The sequence below is a fragment of the Lactuca sativa genome, chromosome 8 (genome assembly GCF_002870075.4).
Source record: "Lactuca sativa cultivar Salinas chromosome 8, Lsat_Salinas_v11, whole genome shotgun sequence".
NCBI classification, from domain to species: domain Eukaryota; kingdom Viridiplantae; phylum Streptophyta; class Magnoliopsida; order Asterales; family Asteraceae; genus Lactuca; species Lactuca sativa.
This window is the reverse complement of record NC_056630.2, coordinates 320,951,203-320,959,252: the sequence shown is the minus strand read 5'-3', so window position 1 is coordinate 320,959,252 and position 8,050 is coordinate 320,951,203. Positions and strand designations below refer to the sequence as shown.

The 8,050-nt window shown below is 36.0% G+C and overlaps 1 pseudogene; it reads left to right on the top strand.

Moving 5' to 3' along the window:
• Window positions 1–220: 220 nt before the first annotated feature.
• On the top strand, window positions 221–7,411 carry LOC111895235 (mitochondrial import inner membrane translocase subunit TIM23-2-like; annotated as a pseudogene).
• The last annotated feature ends 639 nt before the right edge of the window (window positions 7,412–8,050 follow it).

Here is an 8,050-nt window from a genome sequence, read left to right as displayed (position 1 = left end):
AACCATTTAACCCTTCCTCTTTACAAAGCTGTCAAGTTTAGCCCATGAGTGGAAAATGTTGCAAATGAGAACGATGGGCGTACCGAAGTGTACGCTGCGCATACTCAAGCTCTTAAATTGGACGCGAACTCAATTAGGTACGCGAGGCTTACCAAAGTTACGTTGGGCGTAACTGGCTCAGATGAAAAACCCTAAATGAGACTTGAGGACTACAAAAGGAATGATAAGGCCCTTACCCCAGCCACCATATTGCAGTGAGGGAAACCCTAAGAGAGCAAAAACCCGTTATAAGCTTGTGTGTGTGTTCTTAAGCTTGAAAGTGCCATTTTGTGTTGGTGAAGGAGAAAAGAAGGCCAATGTGGGAGCTAGAAGTTGGAGGACAAGTTAGATCCGAGTTCTACAGAGGTTGGAGCTTCATTTAGAGGTAAAAAGCTCAAATCTTTCCTCGCCATTGTTGATTTGTGCTTTATAGACCCATTTTTAGGGTTTTGGTTCCAAGGTGGAGACTTTATGAGAAAAGGGTCTCCATAAGCTTAGATCTGCCCTTTTCCAGTGTAATATGTGTTGTAGGTTCATAAAAATCCAATCTTGGACGTGAATAATAAGTCATGCATGAGTTATAGGCTTAATGAGGAAAGAGGAAAGGTGTTTAGAGTGATTCGAAACCTTTACAGCCATGCAAAGGCTTAAAGGTTTCAACTTTATGGATTAAATGGCCTTAGAATAGCCAGATCTGGATTTTGAGCTTATGTCTTAACCGTTTAACACCAAAAATCAATAAGAGCATGAAACTGAGACTTACGTTGGGAGTAAATCTTAGAACACACCACGTAGGGGTTTGAGACCTCGATTCTGGATCGTCGGAGTACGCCCCACGTACAAGAGCTGGTACGCGCCGCGTACTGTCCTTTGTTGACTTTCGTTGACTTTTATGGTTTGGTCAACATTTGGACATTTAGACTATTTAAGGGGAAAAATGGTCTTTTGCCCCTTCTGAGAGATTATAGAAAGGGTCTAGTCTAGTTTTTGAGAATCGTGTTTAATTAGAGGTAAAATACTTTATGTCATTAGGCGGAGGCTAGATCAGCATTTCGAGTTTGAGACTTTCCGAGATTTCCCGAGGTGAGTCTTTTCACTATATTTACCTGGAGTAGTAATTATAGTTATGTGACAGAGTATCGTGTATGCTTTTGTATGATGTGATGGCTATGTGATTTGTGTTATGTATGATTCAGAGTTTATAGAGTTGGGACCGGAAGGTCCACAGAGTTAGGACCAGAGGGTCCACAGAGTTATGGGACTGGAGGGTCCCACTGAGACACATTGACCAGAGGGTCATACAGAGTTATAGCCTAGAGTGGCTAATATCTGTTGTATGTGGTATTTTGGGGAACTCACTAAGCATTTATGCTTACAGTGTTATGTGTTATGTGTTTCAGGTACTAGCGAGGATCACGCACTACTAAAAAACAGCCCTTTAATGACGCGTAAACAATGACACTCGCTGATAGAGGACGCGCATTTGTGCGTGCCCAAAAAAATAATGTCAATTTTGCAAAATTTGAAGGACAGAGAACACACATTTTGTGCGCGCCCTAAAATTAGTGTCCAAGAAAAAAAATTAAAAACACGGAGGACACCTATCATAAAAATGTGCGTCGTGTAAATGTGTCGCTTTATATTTTTTTTAAGGAAGGGGCGGTCTCTGATTTTTAATAGCCCGGGGGGAATGAAATCCCAAAAAATTAAACACCCCGCCTCTAAAATCCTCTACCAAAAAACCCTAATAGTTCTTTAAGCAGTTCTTCTCTCTCTCCCTCTCTCTCTATCTCTCTCTCTTTTGGAATCAGATTCTTGAAAGATTGAAACCCTAATCGTAGCCCTAACTACAACATGTATTACCAACCGTGATCTTCAGATCAAAACGAAAGCGGTGACCATCACGACAACCGTCAACTATACAATCCTTACCAAGATCTTATAGAGTCCCCGCCCAAACCCTGTATAAACCTCCCACATCTCCTGAATACCTCTTTCAAGAGGAAACCATCGCTCAACGGCGTTCATGGGGCGAAAACCTGATATACTACACCGGTATTGGTTACCTCAGCAGCGCAGTAGTTGGCGCCGGGAAAGGTTTAGTAGAGGGAATGAAGGCTTCTGAGGCTAGAGACACCATGAAACTTAGGGTTAACTGGAATGAAATGCATGGTGGTTGGATTTGCGATTGGGGCGTGGTGGCTGGATTAGCGACTGGAGTGCTTTACAAAACGGCGGCCGGCCCTAGGTCAACGGCTGTTGCCGGAGCTATTGGTGGAATAGCGGTGGGATTAGTCGTGACAGGGAAGCAGATTTTGAAGAGATACGTACCAATCTGAGCTTGATTTGTATTCAATTTCATCTTACTACAAGTTTTGGTCTTTTGAGATCTCCAAAGGTGATTCATCTGTAGTCTTTTACAATATTTTAGTATTTTACAATATTTTAGATGATTGACATAATTTGGCATGGAATGAAATGCGTGATTTTGTTTTTTGCACTTGATAGTTAAAACCCTTTATGTTGTGTACTTTGTAAGTGACTGGAAGGGTTTAGTCACAAATAAATCATTATAGACTTTGATATGGGAATTGTATGAACACAGGTTTTTGTGGCTTTATTGGTTGATGATTATTTGTTCAGGTGAGAACACAGATTGAATATTTGGTTGATGAATATTTGTGATGTTTGATTATTGCAGATACAGGGGCTGTAAGGCTTTAAATTTATCATGTTCTGATTGTTGTGACTACACAACACGAAATTTAAACTCGCGTGTTGTTGGTGAGTCTGAGAGAGGAACAATATGCCTCCAAATCATTCTTTACTAAATTTACCGATTCAATTACACGTGCCCCCATGGTATTCTTTGACTCTACTCCAGTTGGACGAATTCTGACAAGAGTAAGATAAAAAATTAACTAAATTCAAATGGTAACATATTTACTTTCTTCTGACGAATTCACTTTTTTATCTTTACATGTTTTCATAAATTCAAATGATAACTCTCAAGTTGATTTCCCATGATCAACAAGACAACAACTATCCATTAAGTAGTGTCTAGAAAATGATGTTACTGAAGTATTTGAGAAATGGAATAGATAATAGATGAGGGTAAATTTGTAAAAAGTTAGGATCTAATCATCTAACCCTCAGCTTCTCTATTAAATTGCTCTATGCTTTTGCAGAGTTGAAGTTGCTTGAGCTGCACATCCTACTGCAGATGTATTTATTAATTTCACGTCCTACAGAAGGTCAGTTTTAATTTTTAAGTTTTTACATTTATATCATTCTTAAATCTTTCTATCAATTTGACTTAAAAATTGCAAATTTTATATTTATTAAAAGTTTTCAAGTTACAAGAAGTAATGCTATTGATTATTCCCCTACAAACATTTTTTTCAAGAACTCGGTTGTTGGTTAGTGACATTAACAAACATTTATAAAAATTCTGAAAAGGATAATATACTTATTGTACTTGGAAGAGGGACCAAAATGTTACACTTCAAATAAGGACAAAAATTGCAAAAAAAAAAAAAAAACTTAGTTGGACCAATTTTGCAAAAATTCCCTATAGCCAGGGACCATTATTGTAATTTACACCTACTGTTTCAAAATTGGAGCAAAACAGAAACTTGGTTACTATATTGATAAAAATTGTTTCAATAAACATAAACCCACTAAATCATACTACAACACATCAACACCACATCATGTCAATTAAAAATACAAAAATTCACAACAAAACAATTGTTTCATGACATTCGTTCCTTATTTTACAACAGTGCTGCTGCTTCATCCAATCTTGCCCTCAAACAGCCCACCATCAGAGTTGTGGCTATTATAGCTGAAGGGGTTCCTGAATCTGACACCAAGGAATTGATCATATACGCAAGAGCAAATAACAAGGTAAATGGAATGGGACCCACATTCTAAATTTTCACTTTCAACATATAAATATTTTATATTATATATCAACAGTAATGATTTTGCAGGTTGTTATTGGGCCAGCAACTGTTGGTGGTATACAAGCTGGAGCTTTCAAAATTGGTGACACTGCAGGAACAATTGATAACATTATTCAATGCAAACTTTATAGGCCTGGATCTGTTGGATTTGTCTCCAAATCTGTACGTTTTTTCTCATTTGTGTAATTACACGAGCATTCAAGATGCAAGACAGGTTCTGTAAGGACTATATGAGGCTAGTGGATACAAATGTAAGTACTTTCATTTTATCAAATGCAACCTTGGAATGGTTGGTTTTGAGAATAGAAGCCCTTTCGAACATGACCTTGTTCACTGCTAGTTTTCTCCTGGTTTTCATACCAAAGGGTTTTGTGCCTCCAGGTTTGTGATTTTCACTTCCCACTTTTCTTCAAATTCATTTGAAGACAACATTACATATATATTAACTCGATAGTTGAATATTTGTACAGGTTTGGTTGGGCATCTATTAAAGAATTGTGTCAAGACTTAAGAGTATGGTGCCACTACCTTCCAAACTACAATACTACTTAGATATCTTAACTAGTGTATTAGTGACCCACTTGTTGCATTTTCTTAGATGTAGTAGATTTTACCAACAGATGGACACGGGTTATATTTGTTGTTTAATTTATAACGGGTCAAATAAAAAATTCAGGGATGCATTCTACTTTTGGTTACCATGTCCAACAGTGAAGACACTCAAACTGCCATTAATGCACAGAAGCTTTTGGATTCTCTTTCTTCCTCTGACTAAAATGTCATCCAAATGGCAAAAGCTAATTACTTGACACATTTCCTTCGTCGATCACTATCTTCAGGTATTAATTTATACAAAGCCTTTTACTACAATATCTTCAGTATCATTGAGACATTTTTTTTCACATGTTCTGAAGAAGTGAAGATGAGCATGGTGACAACAGTAGCAGAAATGGAATTCACAGATCACAACAAACCCTGGTCTTGGATGCCTTGCTCACAAATATCATGTAGCAAACCACTTCCTTCAGATGCTTCTATTGAATGTCTTCGTGCACCAGGAATGTATGGGAATTATGTAAATGTAAGGTGATTTTTTTTATTTTTATACACAATAAAAATAAACTAACTTAAACTAGTACAAATTTATTTTTGTTATCTGTAAAATTATGTTGTTGAAGGGCATTATGAGTTTAAGCACAAAAAAGACTGTCAAGGTGTTCATGTTGTAATTTTTTTCTCACAATAAACAGAATAAAAATAGTGCAAAACTAATGGCTTTCTTTTAATTTCCCCTGATGGGTTTACCCTTTTTATTTGCAGTTTTTTGTACCAAGGAAAATGAATACAATGACCTTGCAACCATCTTCTTTAATACTCAGGTCAGTATTTGCTTTTTCTTCTGTTTATACATTACTTATGTGTTACCTAACCTCATCCCTTAGGCTTTGTTTCTTCTTCTTCTTCTTCTATCTTTTTTTTTGTTTTTTTTTTTTTTTTTTGATTTTCCATTTATCTGGATGCAGGATGATGATACAAGAAATCTATTCAGTGCGAAAACCATTCATGAGTACAACGCCTAGAGCCTACTGACCTTTCTGGTATCCCTCACCTCCACTTTTACTTGACATCTATTTTGTGAAAACAGAATAATATTTAATAAATAGCAATTAGGAATAGGATATAGATTGGTATAAAGAAGCCTTCTAATTTTTTTTTTTTAATGTTTGATCAGATTATGAATTGAGAGGTTACAAAATTAGTGTGGGAATGGCTGAGAAATCTGCTCCAAGGGTCCTCCTACTCATGAGCACGGGTCAAAATTTGATATCACTGTGTCAATTTTGTATGTTATTTCCTAGTCTATACCTAATAGAAAAATTCCATATAAAATATTAAATTTCTTAAAAAATAAGTAAGTAGCATTTGAAAATATTAGTTTATAAATTATTCTTTGATTTGACAAAATAACAATTAAAAAAATAAGTAAGTAGCTCATTTTCTTCCATCTTTCACTTTCTGCTCTTATTATTATACTCATTAAACATAAATGATAAAAGAATTATATAACATTTCTTCTTCTTCTTCTTCTTCTTCTTCTTCTTCTTCATCTTCTTCTTCTTGTCCAGGGGTGCATTGGTAATTGCAGATGAAGCTCAGTTTAAATTTGACAGGTGTCTTAGGGCTCTACACGAAACAGTGAGCGTTTCTGTTGACTTTTTTGTACTTGCAAAATCACAAAATCAGCATCTGATGCAACCATATGCTGCTTTCTATCCACATGGAGGTGTTTATGCACATCCTGTAGTTCATGTTGTAAGTCTTCTCGGCCTTTCTAAGATCATCTTGTAGGTCTTTTATGAAGATGGAAACAACATTGATGGGAACTCACACAGGTGGAAACAATAGCTCGTTTATAAAACAGTGGGGAGATTGAAGGAACGAGTCAAGGAATTAATGGGAATACAATTGAGGTAATAAACCTTTATATCATCAGCTGAAGTTGAGAAGGATGAGCCACAAATGATGGCTAAAACTAAGGTAAACTGAGACAGAGCTCTATTTGGGTGATTATTATCTAGGTTAACTAAACGGGATATTTATCTAATTAATACCCAGATTTTGTCTACTTATGTTTGCTTGCAGATGATTCTCAAATATTCTTAATGATCTTTATATAACTTATTTGCTGCATAGGGTGTTATGATCTTCAGTATATTAAGTTTTGTGAAAATGTAACTTTCTGCAGTTTCTATGAGTATTTACTTAAAGTGTGGATACAAGGAAACAAAGCTGCAACTATGAAGCCTTATAAGTAAGTTGGTAATTTTAATTCTAGATAAAATTACAACTATAGCTGTATATATAAAACAAACTAATGAGTTATTAAAACAGAGACATGTGGGAGACATCAATGAAAGTTCCTGAATCTGGCTGAAGAGGTCTGTTATTTTTGTTGCTTTTTTAGTTGCTAATAATTTTGATATGTATTATTTGCAGCTTGTTAGGACACGCTATAACTTTTATCAGTCCACATCAACAAAGTTGGCTAGAGAAAACTACTTCCTCCATCTAGGGCAGGTTAGTAGTTTCTCATGATGATGTGTTGTTTCTTGTGTAATTAAAAGCTTTTTTGTTTCAACTTTTTGGTTGTGTGATTAATAAAAGTTTTTTGGTTTCATCTAATGTTCAAGTCATTATTTGTCATCTACACTCGATGGACAACAACCAATTTTTTGACATGGAGGATTTGTTTTTTACATGATATCTGAAACAAGGTGTCCCTTAATAGCAATGTAATAATAGGTTAGATAGTTAGGGATTGTATTTTATAAAATGGATTGTATTTTTTGTATATGATTATTTGTATGACATTAAATTTTATGCAATGGATTGTATTTTTTCTATATGATATTTTATTTTCTATTATGAGACATTAAATACAAATTTAATGTGACAGGGGCTTTCTTGATACGCATTTCGTGTCATTAACACGCGCGTCGTAAGGTTACGACACGCGAATGTGTGTAGTCTTCCTTTATGACAAGGCCTTTCTTGATACGCCTTGCATGTCGTAAACGGGTGTCGTAATTGCACGTCGTAAATGAGCGTCGTAAATGCGCATCGTCTATAGACGACGCGCAAAAGTTCGTTGTCTCTCTTTATGACAGGGCCTTCCTTGATGCGCATTTGTGCGTCGTCTGAGCCCTTTACGAGGCGCAACGAGCGTCATAAAAGGCTTCTTTTCTAGTAGTGACGGGAAGGCGCTGGCATGATCCGTACACACTGACAGTGTAACGTCCCAAATTCATGGCCAAAAATTTCGTTTAAAAATATTACTAAATCATAGTGTAAAGTTATTCAAACATACAAAAAGGGTTTATATGAAAATCATAGTTTCATTTCCAAATCTCTTGTTTAACTATCAGAGTAAAACTTCCCAGGTTAACTTGTCATGGTGTGTGCACTGCAACCCTCTCGAGCTCCTTTTCTGAAAACCGGGTACCTGAAACCAAAAACTGAAACCGTAAGCACGAAGCTTAGTG